Below are 18145 nucleotides of genomic sequence, written 5' to 3' on the forward strand. Positions count from 1 at the left end.
AGTTCGTAAACACTACTTGCAAATCAAGCCAAAGGCTTCCCACCAGGAAAAAAAATCTATTATCAATTAAAAACTTTTCACCTACTGTACAGGTACTAAAAATGAGTCTTAGGGGAATTCGATTGTTTATACTGTCTAAGAATTCAACTAATTTAACAGTTTGTAAGACATTTAACAACCACCATATAAAAAAGCATGTTGGAATAAGTAATCTGGTATGCAGAAAAGAAATTTATTTTGCTTTGACACCTCTTCTTTAGTTCAGAAATTATGATCTGTGCCCTAGGCTATCAAACATCAATGCACAAAATTATTCACAAAGGGTTTATGGTTCAAGTGGTAAATCCAGTCATTTGCAAAATGTTGATCCAAGTGAGTCAGAACAGAAAGCTTGATCTTTCAGTTTGATGAAAATGTAATTTTATGGATGTCAAGTCGAAGTTCAAAAGTGACATATAGTGTCATACAGATAAATAGTTTTGCCAACAGCAATGCCATACTTCATAAGTGCTTGTCTGTTGAAGAGCAACTATGATGACTAAGAAGGCTGCTAGTAAATGCACTTTTTATCTCATTTTGCGTATCATGTAAGTCTCTAGAATTAAAAATTAAGACAGGCCTGTTTAAGGACTGCATTTAAGACTTCGGCTCCAGATTTCATTTATATGTAGTGAAGATCTATGGAGATACTTTTTAAGTTATTATTTTCATTACTGTTATTTTATATGTACCATTTTCACAAGATTAAAGATAACTTAAAGTTGCTTTAGTTTTGAACCAATGACAAATTGCAGTGAAAATGCTGTGTAGAAATATGGCATTAGTTATACTGTAGTTGCTAACAATCAAAATCTGAAAAAAGGAATCTTTTTTTTTTCTACAGAAGAACCCACCCTTTTCCATTTTTCTTGTAACTTGTGAGAACATTATTGTTCCTTATATGTTTTCTTTCTTTTACCTCAAATAGTTTCATATATATAATGAAAAAAAGTATGAAAAGTAATATGTAGAGGTTTGTACAAAGTGCAAAAGACTGTAACTCTCCTGTCACTATTTTATGTATGGCAAAGAAGTAATGCACAGTGATTATCTTTTTTAATTATCATCTGTTCCTACTCAAAGCAACAAGGTAAAGCTGGTTTTTCAATTCAAATGTAAGCTTTCTAGACTATTTTTTGAGCACCAAGACTCCATAAAGAGAAAAGGAAGAATGCAGGGGTCCAACTAATATTTAGGACTGAGTTCTGTATTGACTGAAAGACATTGCATATCCTAAATAAATCTTACCCTTCTGAGTAAGTAAAGCTAACGAAGAGGTTTGTGTCCAAATGCTTTCAACTAATACTGATATACATTAAATACAAAGATACACAGACCTGTTACTTAATCTTGTCCTTCTTTTACACCTTTCATAAATGCCTTGAAACAGGAATACAGGTGATATCATTAATTACTCTTACTGTAATTATTAGAAGTTGCACTTGTGCTGAAGCCCAGTAGTTGTTCAGAATCACTCTCCAAAGGTAACATTCAATGCTAGGCACTCCAGGTGAGCAAGTCTATATTGTCATGTATTAAAACTATTAGAAAATTAGAAAATATGCATATACCTTATTCAATGTTTTTTTGTTCAATTCTCTTATTTGGAGGGTAGGGAAGGAGTCTCAGCACTGTTTCATAAGGAGGTTAGATCAGAGAAAGTCTCTTGGGCTGTAGCGTGAAGATGAGCCAGTTTAAGAAGATCCAGTGTGAATTCTGTCCCAGGTGCAACCTTGGGGAACTTTGGAATGTGTAGAGTCTGGCCCTGCCTTTTCCATGGCACTTCTCCATTTGATCCATTCTAAACAAACCAAAGGTTGTAAGTCCAAATGCGGGACTTCAGGTTGCACCTTGCACAGCCATTTACAGGGAAGGGTTGCTATTTTCTCTCTATCTGCCATCACAACCTGCATGCTATCCACACACAACAGAGAGAGCTTTTCTCTTTCTTTGTTCCTTCCCTCAAATAATCTGTCTTATTCATTTTTTTCTCCATATTCCTTTGACCTGTAACTTTTTTTTTTAAAAAAAAGGAAAACAAAGGTAAAAAAGGTAAAAAAAAATAAAAGAAGCTTTTTTTTTTTTTTTGGCGTCAAAGCAAAACTGAGTTTGGTCCTGATGTGTATGCTAAAATAAACTGAAATTTAATCGTAATCATGAAAGTAGATAATGAAATATTGCCAACAACGTTCATCAGTTTCCTTATTCTCATGCCTTTGTCAACACAGGCATCAACAGCTATCCTCAGTGCCAATCCTGTCCAGGACTATGTTATCCTTGTGCAAAATTAATATTTTTTAAGAACTGTGAAATGTGAACTCCTGTCTATCTCCTCCTTTCCACTCCTAAACCTCTGCCTTCTGTACAGCCTTCATCTCCATTTCTCCACCAAAGTTTTCAGCCTCCTATGACTGCAAGAAACTGCACAACTTTTGAAGTTATTCCTTCCCATTTTTTGGAGAAAACAATTTTAAATTCCTGAGAATGAAATATTTTTTCTATATAAGCAAAGTAAGATGAGCATAATGCAAATGACATTGGGGAATTTTCTCTAGGTCAGCATTCACACTGGGGATAAAGCTGATTGTTCACAAACATCTCCTACTTCACTGCAGTAAAGATTTTTTGAAAGTTTGTTTCCCAATTTACCATAAATAATTTCACTAATATTTCAGTAATGTCTTTACTTCATTCATCATTTTAGTTTCATATCTTTTAGCTCTGTCTTCACAACTATAATAGCAAATTCAAAGACGTTTGTGAGCATGTAGAGATATTCCATTTTTTCACAGTCCTTTCCTCTTCCTGCCTCTTCCATATTAAACACTTGAGTCAATATGAGTTCCTTCGTACATGTTTGGTTCTTTCATGCCTGGCCTATGAACTTCTTCGGAATCTGTAAAATAACAATCTGCGAAGCAAACCTACAAAATGATTAGCTAACTGCAAGAAAAGAGCAGGAAGTGCAGTGGGATGCAAACATTGCAACTTACATATCCTTGTGAAGTTTACAGACTCAGATGTATCCTTTGGGTACCTCTGAGCCTCTAAATCCCATCAGTCCTGCACCAAATATCCTCTGAAATGTTTTCAGAGGACTCCAAAATAGCTGAGTTAATATTTCCAAGCGCAATGCACTTAGCTGACTTATTCTTTGGATGTTCAATCTATTAGTACTGTTTGCTCACTAAAATAAATTCAAAAAAACAAACCCCCCACAACAAAACTTCTCTAAAAAACTCTAATACACTGCGCTAGTCAGTTATTCCACATGACCCCAAAATGTCAGTGCCAGCTAGGAAGAAGTGGATTTCCTGAACCAGTTTTTTGTTCTTTCACACCAGATAAAAATATTTTTTCTGTAATTTAGAATGAGCCCTTTCATGTTTCTGAGAGAATTTCAAGGTGAAAAAAACATAAAGCAACACTCAGAAAAAGTTGTAGTATATTCAGTTATTGTTTCATGTATTCACCTTGCAAAAGACTTTGAGGTTTAAATTAGAACCTATTACAGATTCTTTGCATTGAAAAGCATTTTTAAATGACCTTTTAAACATATCTTAGCCATAAAATATATTCTTAACTATTTTCCAGTGCTGAGTTTGCTAACAGCAATCTGTTTTTCAGCCTGTAAAAAACATCAGTCTCAAGGGAGTTCATGAGCTAGATGCTCTGCTGGCTCTGTCTCCCAGGTTATCTGTCTGTAGCACGAAGCAACAACAGCAGATGCAGTAGAATTGACCTTGCATTTCTGATTATTAGCTATAGTACTATTAAAGGCTAAGGCTAAGGACATATATATATCATGACCTGACTTGTGTATCACTAAAACTGATTTACCATTATAACATCAAATATTTACCTTACGTAAAGCTACAAGTAATTGTAAGCTTATATTATTGGAGATCAAGCAACAGGGACTGTCAATTTCTGTTACTTATTAGGCTGTGAAAAAAACATGATTTTCCCACTCCCAGATATATCATATGCATATGATCTCTCAGTACCAGGCAAAACTTCAGCTGGTATGAATATATTCAATTGCTGCAAGGAATCACTTCAAATGTATCAACTAGAAGTAATTACCAGTCCAGGAAAGTGATTAAAATGGCTTAAAATTAAGATTTCAGCTTGCCATAGTTATTTCTATGCAAATATGCTGTATCTTTTCAGACAACATGCAAGTCTTAATTAAAAGCAGACTACAGTTTTGAATAACAAGAAAATTTTAAAATTCACACTGTAAACATAATTGCTTGAGCTTCAGTTGCAAATGAAAGTCATATTTTTTGCTTGCTGTACTTGTTTTCCCTCTTTTCTAATGAAGAAAGACATTGCACAATGCCCTATAAAATTGTATGCTGAAGGAGTGCTTGAAAGTATCAGTTAATTTACTTCATAGTGACTGGCTATAATAGCTCAAAATGGTATGCTGTAATGCAGATTTATTTTTATATCTAATATATATGTTTTCCAATACATGAGTTGAGTGATTCAATCCTCAGAATCTGACATGAAAATTTTGCCCCAATTTGCAATAGGAAATGAAAATCACAAGAAATACTTTTGTTGACTGTATCTACTCGGGCATATTTGACTGACAGTTTGAGCTCTTCTGAAAGCTTAATATCCTTAGAAATCCCTGGAGGTCAGTCTGTTGAGTGTGTATAACACCCTCTGTTAAAACAACCCATTTCACGTATGTTTCATATATGGTAGACCAAGCTCATCAAAATAGGGCTTGACACCTGCACAGCTCTCATTGGATGTAGGTTATCCTTGCCCCATAAAGCTGGGGCAACCAAAAATCTAAGGCTCTGCATGGGTTAGCACTCCTTTGACCTTCAGGTAAGGCAGATTAAAAAACAGCAGGAAAGCATTAAGAGTTTTAATAAATTTTAATATTTTCTTACCATGTTTTTCATTATCTGAAACAGCACGTTAATACATTTGACTTGATTTTGTGAACGATCTCAGATGTTCCAAACCTTCAATGTTCAGTGAACTTGCTATTTGCTCAAGAAAATCTCTTTCTCTACTTTCCCATTCCTGAAGTATATTAACTTCAAGATAGAGTATTACTAGTTCATATGTTGGACTGTGAGAAATCTGTAGGAATTTTTGCAAAATTCTAGATGTAGATGGCATTTTGAAACAATTCTGTAAAGCTTTAACAGTTTAGTATTTAATTCAAAACCTGAAGAAGCACTTAGTAAATTAGACAGCTCTGATAAAGTCAATCTAAAAATCTTTTTTTTTTGTCTAGTGTACAGTTCTCCTCAAGTTTGAAATAATATAGTTTGATAGCTAACATTTTCTGAATGAGTTAAATTAAACTATTAAAGGCTAACTATCAAGTGCTAAAAAACCAACTACTGTCAGAAAATAAGATATTTTCTGGTTGTTTTCCTCTTTACTGCCACTTATGGCTTGGAAATATGGTATGAAACTTTCTTTGAATCTGCTTCAGTAGTTTTCAGGGAGTTCTGGTTCTGGTGAAACTTCTAAAGTCTACATTCCTCTTCTTCAGATATTTTTGTAATGTGTTCAGAAGTTATGAAGAGTAAAGCAGTCACAGAGCTGTCTGTTCCATTCAGAATAAACCTATATAATAAATCAATAGTGCTTGTATTACCTGTCTTTGAAGCCAGCTGCTGCAGAGTGGTCTGCACTCATGTAACTAAGTATTCTTGTTTTCTAAATCTGAGTGACTGGACGCAAACCAACTCCTGGAAATAGCGTCTTGCCTTTTTCTTACTCATACAGCTCCCCCATGTATTATTTGGAATAGTGCTCGTTGATCCAGGATAAAAACATGCCACATACTACTTCAAAAATTCACAATATAGACAATCAGATTCCTCATTAATTTACTATTATAAACATAACATATTATCTCCTGAGCTCTGCTGATATTCATTGCAAAGCAGCTTATTGCTACCCAACAACCAATCCCTCCCTCTAGATAGAGATACTTACAGCTATCACTATTTACACATTGATCCATTAAAAGCTCTAACTTACTGAGAAGGAGCTCACCTGGCATCCAGAGGGCTCATGAGGAACACAGCTGCACTTAAAGTTCAACTTATTCTTCTATTATATGATTCTTTTCTGCTATCTGCCTGCCCCTCTGTAGCACCTCATTCCAGCTGCTTTTTCATGAACATAAGCAACCAGTGACAGAACAACCAAAGAGTAGGTGCTGGAATTGGTTGGTACCTGGTCCCTAGAGATGAAACTTACCCTCCTGAAGCATTTTGCCATCCTGTAGTAACAATGCAACATTCAGTTTCAGTAAATAGTTTCCCTCAGTAACTCCAAAGCTACCATGTGGAAGCAGGAGATGTTCAGATACTATTGCCACTCACCACTCCACCCTTATATGTTACTGAATTTCATCTTGTCAATGATGGAAGTAGTAAATATATAAAACAGAATATAATGCATATGTTTAAGGTTTTAATATTTACTTTACTTCTACCTATGACCAAAGCTGCAAAGAGGTGCAAAAGGAACCTTGTCTCTTTTTGACGTCCATGAAGAATGTTTCTTTCCTGTCCATCAGGTCATGACACCCAGAAAGCTATTAATGAGAAGTCTTTCTGTTGTTTCATTTCAGAAGACCACACCTTCTTTCTTGCTGTACAGAGCAGCTTAAAAATATTGACTGTACCTTTAGATACGAGGATGTTGAATTAAAAAAAAGAAAAAAAAGAAAAAATTGAAGTAGTCTGGTTAAGCAGACAGGCTGATATTTGGTTTATGGAATTTTAATGTTTGATATTTCTTAATGCTCCCTTACTACATGAGATTTCTCACCTTTTCTGTGTGCCTGTGTAGTACACTGGCAACAAGGGCTTCTCAATGCTTTTATTTCCCCTAGATTGCTATGATCAGACCAAACTAGGAAATAATGACAAGAGACTACGAATTGTACTGACTGAAATGATCTCTCTGGTCAATGCTACAGGTGTTCAGCAAATATATTCTTCCACTCATTCACATAGGCCCTGCTGTTGCTGTTTATCTCTCCTGGGATTAGTTTGCAAGAGATCATACGGAAAAGCATTTCCTCAGCTGCCATTTACAGATATGCCCACATTTTATGATACTTCTTACAGTGCACTAAGTATTACAAAGATGGACAATTTTAAACCTTTATAAAAATACTTGAGATAGGAATGAAAAAATAAATTTGAACTTGTACTTAAAGTCATTTTTTCCCATACTCATAAAAAAATGACTTGAGCAGGCGATGTTCAAATATGCCAAAAATATCTTTTCTTTCCCAAGAGCAGATGTGACATATTTCAGTACAAATATTCAAAATATTGCAGTACTGAGTGAGGGAATGGAGAAATTAAAGGCACTCAGTACTAACTTTTACACTGTGATTGCACAGTGACTGCAAGGCTGTTCAGACCATGAGAAATAGTAGCTAAGGAAAATGATGAGAAGTAAAACATTGTGTAGTTTATGGTGAATGTAGTGAATACTTTTTGCTGTTATATACAACATAGTGCATGTGGATATTTGTAGGAAATTATATAAATAAAAATCAATTCCTAGTCAACCAAATTGCCTATTTTTTTTGTTCATGAAATTCAGCTACAAAAATGAAAAACTCTTTCTTCATATGTTAGATTTTTTAATAAAGTCCTGGCAAGTCTTTCGTTAAGTAGTTCAAACTTCTTCAGTGTTGTTGTCTCATTAGTATGGTAGAGGCTTTTTTTTGAGATTTAAAATGAAGAATTTATCTTGTCCAGGCTAAACTAAAGAGTGTATGCTACGCAATATTTATCTTTATAGTTGTATGAAACAGTAATAATACAGAAGACATAAAATGCATATTAGTCCATGGCTCTAGATTTATCCCATTAATAATAGTAATGCAGATAATTGTCTGTGAGGAAAACAATTACCTTGGATATATATACAGAGAAAATACTATCAGCACAGTTTAATATACTTTTCTGCGAAGTTAAGGCAATGTTGTGAAGTCTTGTCAATGCATGCTCACATGCACACCTACAAACAGTTTCTGTTTAGTTTTATGATCCTTTTATGATCTCTTGGGCTATTGCACAGTCTGATCTTTGTAATGTTCCTTTCCTGTACTCCTGGTTGTGTAAAATTCACCCTAATGAAGCACAGTCTCCAGAGTTGAAATAATATTAAAATAGATAATAAACTTTTTTGAAGAGCACAGTTCAAATTGTTTCTGGTCTCTGAGTTTATTCCTCTCTCAATTAAACATACAAATAACTTGAGAGGGACAAAAGGAAAACCAAAGCTGTGTCTTAAACTTTCTAAGTAGATCTGTTTGGGAAAAATACTTGAAAAATAATGTAGTTGGAGTTTATTGCAGAAAGTTCATTTTTGCCTTTCCTGTGAAGCCATTCCAATTGCAAAAAGGTTTTGAAGGTGCTCCCCTTGTTCAACAAGCAGAATGAAATAATTAAGGTTTTTTTTCCATTTAAAAAGTGCCAGTTGACTACTCTGTCAAAAAGAATGTTGTAATTTTGTCATTAATAAACTATGTATTGTGACAGATAATAAAAAAGCTTTTTGACAATATAGAAGAAAAGAGAACTATATCAATTATTTATAGAAGGCATATTTCCTTAGCCAGCAACACCTTTTACTGCTGCAGTTGTAGATTGTATGTGGTCAGACAAATTTATCGAGAGGCGCAGTAAAAAGTATCAGTGGAATTGTGTAAGTGATGAACACTATCAAACATGTCAAGTTTAATAAAGAAAGGTGAAAAAACAGACTTATAGATTCTACGCATTCAAAAACATGTCTTGATAGAGACACAAGAGTTATATATTAATACAGTCCCAAGAGGAGAATATAACCTCAAAGTATTGCAAGCAAATGATGAATATATTTTATTCTGTATTTCTCCTTTATATGACAATACCTTCTTACGTGCTACTTCTCACATTTAGAAGTGATGCTGTTTGCATTTAATTTAGTAACACCTGGCAAACATCATTGCATTGAGATATTTACCTACAGAGGTCTGGAGAGCTTTACTAGCAGGAACATGTTATCAGGGAATCAGAGATATTTTTTGTAAAGTCAGGTGATGAGGTAAAAAAATGGGCAGTCTTGTTGACTAGAAGCTCAAACAATTTATTCTGAATATTAATCCTCTATAAAACAATTACCTAGGTATAGCTGTTTGTTTTTTCTTTCCTTGCCATATTCTTTAGTTTGAGTTACTTTTTTCTTATACATGATGTTAGATCTTAACACTCTCTGTTTTTGTGCAAGGATTGGGACTGCACCTTAAAGAAGATAGATGCAGTTAGCACATTGCTCACACTGAAATGGGTGGAGTTGCTTATAGGTATCTTTGTTTTCTGGTTCAGTACTTACCTACTACAGGTTATTTCAAGTGCTATAACAGAGAATTATTCTTTCAGTTTTAAGAATATTCGTTTTTTTACCTTATAACTTTATAACCAACTGCTGGATAACTTGTCAAACCAAAGAATCTTCAATTTTTGAATAAGCTAAAAGGATTTTTTGATTAGGAAACTACGGTAGAAGAAACAGTGCAATAAGAATTCCAAGCAGCTGAACCTTGTTAAATGGCGGAGCATGTTCCATTTCATGAATAAGCCAGCTAAAAGCATGTTAGAGTAGGAAATCTGCCCACCAAAGAAGACAAATAATAAATGCTTCTAAGAATCAGCTCCACAAAAAGACATCTTTTGGGGGAAGTGGCAGGCACTGTATCAAATTTACCAATCATTAAGTTAAAAAAAAGAGACTACTCTTTGAAAAGCGCTTTAGACTCTGCTTCTTTCATCACAGAATTATAGAATGGTTTGGGTTGGAAGGGACCTTAAAGACCATCAAGTTCTAAGCCCCCTGCCATAGGTGGGGACACCTTCCACTAGACCAAGTTGCTCAAAGTCCCATCCAACCCAGTCTTGAAAACTTCCAGGGATGGGGCATCCACAACTCGGGAAAACATGTTCTAGTTTTTCACCTCCCTTGTAGTAATATCTAATCTAAATCTACCCTCTTTCAGTTTAAAGCCATTCCCTCTTGTCCTGTCAATATAGGCCCTTGTAAAATGTCCCTCTTCAGATTTTTTGTAGGCCCCTTCTAGATACTGGAAGGCTGCTAGAAGGTGTCCCCACAGCCTTCTCCTCTCCAGGCTGAATAAGCCCAACTCTCTCAGCCTGTTTTCATAGCAGAGGAGCTCCAGCACCCTGATCCTATTCATGACCCTCCTCTGGACTTGCTCAAGCAGGCCCACGTCCCTCTTATGCTGGGGCCCCCAGAGTTGAACGCAGTACTGCAGATGGGGTTTCACAAGAGCAGAGTAGCAGGGGAGAATCACCTCCCTCAACCTGCTGGTCACGCTTCTTTTGATGCAGCCCAATATACCTCTGGCTTTCTGGTTGTAAGAGCATGTTGCTGGATCCTGTTAAGCTTCTTTTCAACCAACACTCCAAGTCCTTCTCCTCAGGGCTGCTCTCAATCCATTCTTTGCCCAGCCTGTACTTGTGCTTGGGATTGACCTAACCCAGGTGTAGGACTTCGCGCTTGGCCTTGTTGAACTTCATGAGGTTCACGTTGGCCCACCTCTCCAGTGTGTCAAGGTCCATCTGGATGGCATCTCTTCCCTCCAGCATATCAACCAAACCATATAGCTTAGTGCCATTGGCAAACATGCTGAGAGTGCACTCAATCCCACTGTCCATGTCACTGACAAAGATATTAAACAGCAGAGTTCCCAGTATCAACTCCTGAGGAATGCCACTTGTCAGTGATCTCCACTTGCACACTGAACTGTTGACAACTCTATGAGTATGACCACCAAGCTAATTCCTTATCCATTGAGTGGTCCATCCACCAAATCCATGCTTCTCTAGTTTAGAGACAAGGATGCCGTCATGTGGGATAGTGTCAAATGCCTTGCACAAGTCCAGGTATATTCAGGAGTCTTTTACTACCAAGACTGTATTTATTCCTGACTTTTTTTTCTTAATGTATGCTGATCCTATAACATTCCATTCTTCACCTTTAATTGCTTTCCTTGGTTAATGAATAATTGATATATATATATATCTGTAGAGTATACTCATATCCCTCCTTTGCCTATTTTATGGAACAAAACAAGCCTACCTATCTTGTCTGCTCTTGGCAAAAGAAAATAGGTACTTTCTTCTTCTGAACATCTTAGCAGTCCTTCTTGCTACTTGTGGCAGATAAAGGGTTATTTTATTATTTTTTTTTTTTTTGAGCTTACACATCTAGGAGTATACATGCTATACTAGGCTAGTTTGTTAATTTTTACCAGTGCTTGCTACAACAGTTTTCCATACTTTCATATCTCCGCTGGAAATATAGTCTTGTTAGGACACCTTTTGCTGCAAATCACATCAAAAAGAAAAAGAAAAGCAAACCAAACCCACATAGGACCACTGAATGACGTCTTGCTCAGTCTAAGCATGGCATGTGTATGTAAGAAACCTGTTTTTCATCTCAGCTGTAACAGTATGTTTTCTGATTATTTGTTCAAATTTTGGGCTTCAATAGAACCTATCTAGCCATTGAAGAATGTTTGAAGAGTTTAAACAACCAGAAGTATATAATATACGCAGTATGTGACAGGTAGTTTTAAAAGGCAGAATTCTACTTGAACTGGTTTACATTTTCCTGACTCACAGTTTAAGTTCTGGAGTTTCATCTTGAAAGACAAACAAGATTGCTGAATCACACCCAGGCAATAGTCAATATAAATACCAGAGAATGAAATACATACAATGTGAATTTGCATACAGTGGCATGTTTGTCTTAAAATTATTTTAAATTGTATATTTTAGTAAATGAAAAAAAGTTCTAAATTTCATTACTCCTTAATTCAAATTAAAATAATCACTTCACATTCAACAACACATTTAGCTCCAACAAAATTAGTTAAAATTACTAGACTATCATGAACATCACACTGACATAAAAAAGTTTTGTCTCATCTAAAAGCCAAATTTCACTAATGGTTGCAAAGATCTCTGCAAAAACTCAGAAGACATTAACAGAATTTGTTTCTTTCAAGCAAAGAGCTAATGTCTGTAAAAACACAGCTTAGAGGAACATTTTGTGCTCACAGAAAAAGTTGATTTCAGAGGGAAAAATTGAATCAATTATGATCATTGGTGAGGTGAGTAGGGAGGCTCCCACGTTGGAATCTATCTTTACAAGGTGGTTCTGAGGAACTGGTGGGAACACCAGTGAAAGAGGCTTTTTAAGAGATCTGATACAATGGACATAATCAATCACCAGGACCCAATTAGAGATTCTTGGGAGCTGTAGGGAAATCACTGATGGTGAAATTATTCATCTGCGACATGCAGTGATGTCCTGTTGCTTAGTCACTCTTGATTCACATGTGGAATGGAGGCTGGAGGAACGGAAAGCATAAAATCCAAGAATCTTTGAAGATATTAGATAAAAGAAAATTATAGGCCTAGTCCTGGGCACTGTCAAAAAGTGAGAAGTGAGAGGAGTGGGGTCTAGCTGCCCACCCAGTCCACAGTATACAGGTCTATTCTTACAAAGATTAATTTAAATTTTTATAGTTCTGTATACAGCTTCCTAAAATCAGAGAGTAATCAGATTTCATTCACTGGATGTAAGTTCTCCAGAAGACTGCACTTTTGAAGAGAAAAAACTATTCAAACTACGGGTTAAAAGATATTCTTTGCAATAAGGAAATCAGTATTTTTAAAGATGATCATAAGTCTGTCTTCCAGAAGCAAACGCACTAATTACATTTTCCACTAGATTTCCTTCTTGGAATTTAAAAGTGGAGTGTTTTTTGCCTTAAATTGGTAGAATTCTAAAAACAAATCATCTGTCTCTTTTTTTTTTCTTTTTTTTTTTAATCATTATGTCTATTGTCTTAGCTGGACCACGTATGTAGATGAGATATTTGTGCACTTAGTGTCTCCTTATGGACACGAAATTCTGCACATCTAAATACTCGGACTGCTACTGCACTGAGAGTAATTGCTCATATATATCAGCTTTATACATTGATACTGTGAAAAAACTGGGTTTTTTTGTAAAGCAGACTTACAGTTGCCACTCAGGTAGCTCCACTTTATTTTGATTCTGTTGAATTTAATTTTACTTGCAAGATTGGGAAAGTCTTTTGTCTGATTTATCTATAGCTTCCTCATTCAGCAGGTTTATCTGAATCTTACCAGCTGTGCTTATTACTTTTGGAGGCTTCACAGTTGGTTTCATAGTAAAATAATACAAGAAAAATCAGGTTTCATCAACAATAATATTCAAATTAATCTGAAAAAAAAATCACATATTTTCAATGTATGTCCTCTTTTTTAGAGTTCAAGCTGTTTCTGTGGCATTAAGAAGCTAAAGAACTAAAGAACTATGAAAATACTGTTAACTGTATGCATCTCTTTTTTTTTTCTTTATTCTTTTTGGGGTGGAGGGTAAGGTTATGCTCTAAGGATGACAAATATACCATTTTTATGTGGGTTTTTTTTATTATTTATTTTAATTAAAGACCACTAAAAACCAATAAGGTGTGTTGTGATTTATTATGTTAGTCTTATAATAAAAAAATGTACCAAGAAAGGTTTATTATTTGCTTTTAGAATAGACTGACTTGGCAAAATGTGCATAGACTGACTATCTGCCTGTCAGTCAGCAGCAAATTTAACCATTAGTGGAGTGATCAGCTTGGTGTTTACATGAATGCTCAGGAGCATTCTAACAGCAAGAGTTTTTGAATGCCCTTTCATGTCCAACTGATGGACAGTTCAGGAACCACCTTTCCTTTTAATATCTGGTCTCCAATATTTGCAAAAGTAGAATGGGAGTGAAAGCCCAGGTATTTCTAATGATTAAAATCAGGCTTGAACTGTACTGTTACATTCTCAAAAAGAAAGTGACAGGTGGGGTCAGGTGTGAAAAAATATAATTAGGCTACTAACTATGAAGACGTGTCTAGCCTGATGTCAGTGTGCAAAAGACCAGTACTTATAACATCAAAAAAATAGGTAGGTAAGTGTAAATGCTATGACTCTGGGATTCAGTCTGGCTGTACTCTCTGCTCTGAGGAAGCAAGCTGCAGGTTTCACCTCTCTGCCTGCTCCAACATGGTGCCTGACCAAGTTTTTTTAAATGTGTCTGCTTAACACTAAATGCAAAAGTACAATCCATTCAAATCCCTTCCCACATATATAATGATTTCTTTATTAGTAGGTTGCAGCTTCTGAGGGGACTGTAGAATGTGGCTGCCCTGCAAGAGGTGAGGCTGCTGCAGCTTCTTGTCGCCAGCTCTAACCAGCAGCAAGGCTGAGTGTTTATTTCCAGTTAGCATGTGCACAAACACACATACAGCATATGTATATATCTAAATACATGGCCAGCCACATTGATCAATATGAACAGACATACTCAGCACTCACACCACACAAACAGCACCAATGGCCTCATCCTGCTTTCTTCTTTGGCTGGGCAGGATGAAAATCTAGTAGTAAAAAATATATACATGCAAATACATACATATGGGCTGAGTTTAAATCTGCCCAATAACTGGCCCCTGGATCCCCTTGGTTCAGCTTGTAAGAGAGGTGGCTTCAGGGGAACCTCACAGCAACCCCCTAGTACTTATCAAGAAACAGGAGCCAGGATTTTCACGGGAATAAGAGACAATGAGCATAAGTTGAAACAAAAGGTTTAGATTAGACATTAAGAAAAACTTTTCAACCATGAGGACAGGCAGGCAGTGGGACAGGCAGTGCACAGGCAGGCTATGCAGTGGGACAGGCTGTGCAGACAGGCTATGCAGTCTCTGTCCTTGAAGGTTTTCAAGGCCTGACTGAACAAAGCCCTGAACAACCTGGTTTGAACTCAAAGGTAATCCTGCTTTGGGCAGTGGGCTGCACTAGACATCTTCTGAGGCCTCTTCTAGCTTGAATCACCACCAAGTCATTCTGTGATCCCATACCGGTTGACACTCTGAACTGTTGCTGGTTTTAGATTTGCAAGTCCTCCCTTTCCAGCTGCATATTGCCACATAGGCAGGGGATTGCCAAATCATCCCCTCGGCAGGCTGAGCTGTGACTTGATGCCAGCTCCTGCCCCTGTCCTCTGTATGGATGAAGTGAGGTCAAGGCTCTGAGGATTCCACAAGGTGCACGAGGCAGGACACAGTGCAGGCACCCCAGCACACCCACCACAGGCAGGGTGGGCAAAGCCAGGGTAGAGGAGACAAATGTGGTAAAACGCAATATTTGTACTAAGAAACCATGGTGATCAGTCTCCAGACAAGAAACATCTGGAGGGAGGAAGGAAGCTGAAAGCAGCAGGCTCTCATGGCAGTGAAGTCTGCAAGTAGGAGGTATTTACAAAATGGCACTCTTGCATGCTAAACCATCATGGAGCAATCTCTGAGGAAATCCTAGGTGCTGAAATGCTGAGTGCGAGTTACTGCACTGACTAGAGCCATCCTCTGTATTTCTAAATATTTTATTTGATTTTCTTCAAAACTCAACCAGCTCCTGGGAAAACAACGTCACAGTCAAAGAGTGACTTTGTTACTTTTATGAAGAGAAAGACTGAGGAAAATATAGAGAGAATCTGATGAGAAATGCTGAAAAGGAAGCAGAAAAAGGAAATCAAGCTCAGAACATAAATCACATTTCCACCCCAACTTTATAGTCATTACGATAATTAAATTCTCATAATTTAAGCTATGCTTCATTCAACAGAAAATTGATGAGTTATGTTTTAATGGGAATTTTACTGTAGTCCAGTAATCTGTTTTGTATAAATTAAGTCTCTAGGGTAAAATAATCATTTTGAAGCATACATTTGTTTGGATTTCCTTCCACACCACAACAGATTTTATTCTAAAAGTGGCTAATGCTCTCACAATTTGGAAACAAGGCAATGATTTACTGTCTGTGGTATTAATTAAATAAGAAAATACTGAGAACAGGAGCCTTATCGAAAATGAAAATAAAAATAAAATAAAGGAATACACTTTAACACTAATCCCCAGCACTTACAGTTTATGCTTGAAGAACAGTCAATTATTTTAATCTAAACCTCTTTACTATCCATGTTCAAAAATCTTTTAGTTTCCCCTATGAATATTTGAGTCTCAGCTTGTTTATCTGGCATACAGAGGAAAGCAGCAGTCCCTGGGTTGTGGCTGAGAATTACAAGCTGCCATGAGTGCCTCTCATCTTGTCTGTACCCATCAGAGAGAAAAATGTTAACAGTAAAGTTGCTGTCACTGCAACTGTCCAGCCAGAACAGGAAATCATACAGTAAGGCTTGTAGAGAGGCTGAAGACCATGGGTTTGCAGTATCTTACAGTAAATGATGGGTAGTTTACCCATTTTACCTCATAGAAACATCTTCATGAGCTGTTGTTCACTTGGGTCCCAAGCTGTTTACCCTGAGTGTGAATTGAGAGCTGGAGCTTTCATTGTACAGACAAATATTACATTTACTTAGATAGTTATAAAAATCCAGTTTTGATAACTATTTAAGCTTTCTCAAAATTTTAGAAGGTAATACTTAACTGCCCAGCTATATCCTACAAAACAAGGAAGCTACCTCTAGCAAGGTTGGTAATTTAGAACAGGATTTGATTGTCCAGATGTAGGTGTCAAGTCATAGAATCATAGAATTATTTAGTTTGGAGGAAACCCTTAAGATCATGGAGTCCAACTGTAAACCTAGTGCTGCCAAGTCCACCACTAAACCATGTTCTTAAACGCCAAGTCCTCACATCTTTTTACAGTGACATGACAGTCCTTGCGGTATAAAAGACATGCAAAAGGTAGGGATCACACAGGGTTTGTGGAATATTCCAGGGCACTGGAATGGCACTAGAGTCCTACATTTGAGAAAATGAGCTGAATCCCTTTACTCTGGATCTGAAGAGGTTCTTACCTTTTCCCCAGGCTTCAAGGCCCCTGCCAAGGGTGCTACTCATGATGAATTAAAACTCAGTACATGCCTACTGGACCAGGTTCTTCATGGGCTTTAGTTACTGCCCAACTTCCTTTATGCAACTCTCTGAAGTTGAGGCACCTGGAAGTTTGCCTGGGTTAATGGTGGGCAAGTGCAAAAAGAGTGTAGGAAAGTTTCAAATAAAAAGGGCATGTTTTTGTCCACTGAAGAGGAGAATATTGAATGGCAGCTTAGAAGACATCTGGATTCAGAAACTATTTGCACTTAGAAAGCCTTTAGGCATTTAAGTCTTCTTTTTGAACTCTTCTCTGAGCAACGTTTTTATGTCATTTAACAGAGTGGGCTCTGTTCCCACACTTACGTATTTGGACTTAGGCAAAATCTTCACTGAAGATTTAGTCTCAGTGTGAACACCTGCACCTGCTAACAGCAGCCGGTTAATGTTCAAGGTCTTCTGACTGGTAATTAATATACTCTTTGTGGAAATTTTTTTTAATATGTAATAAAAAAATTATGGCTGGAAATGCATATGCCTTGCCAGAAATTGCCAATTCCCAACACCCTCATTTGAACCCTATGGCTCTTTCTTACACAATCGTTGCTGCTCTTCTCATGGAAGAAAAAGATAATTCTGCCAGCCCTAGGAAACACTCTGAATAACAGGTATTTAAAGAGAACATTTTGGTTTTTAACCAGAAAATTGTACAGCTATAAAATCCCACATAAAAAATCCATTATACTGGGGGAGGAGGAAGGGGAGGGTGAGAGAGGAAAGCTCAGTTGTTCCTCCTAAAAACCACAGAAATGTTTTGAGAAGTTTGGAGCCTGAAAAAGAAGGAAGCATAGAAACCTTGGTCACAGGGTCATTTGCTGAAAAGTTTGTTTGGTTCCTCTGATTCTAATTTCCTTTTTTTGTGAGTTTTGTTCATCTACTTTTTTTCTTTTTTTTTTCTTTTTTTTTTTAAATAAAGAAATACCTGACATTCTGAAGTATGGAAAAGCTATAGAAACCTATCTTGTAGAGCCACCTGAGAGTAACTGTCTAGTTCTTCATCTTTATGATGGAAACTTTTATACCCAGCACCGTAATACTGCAGAGGTAACACTTATATTTAAC

Source organism: Strigops habroptila, chromosome 3 (genome assembly GCF_004027225.2).
Source record: "Strigops habroptila isolate Jane chromosome 3, bStrHab1.2.pri, whole genome shotgun sequence".
Taxonomy (NCBI): Eukaryota; Metazoa; Chordata; class Aves; order Psittaciformes; family Psittacidae; genus Strigops; species Strigops habroptila.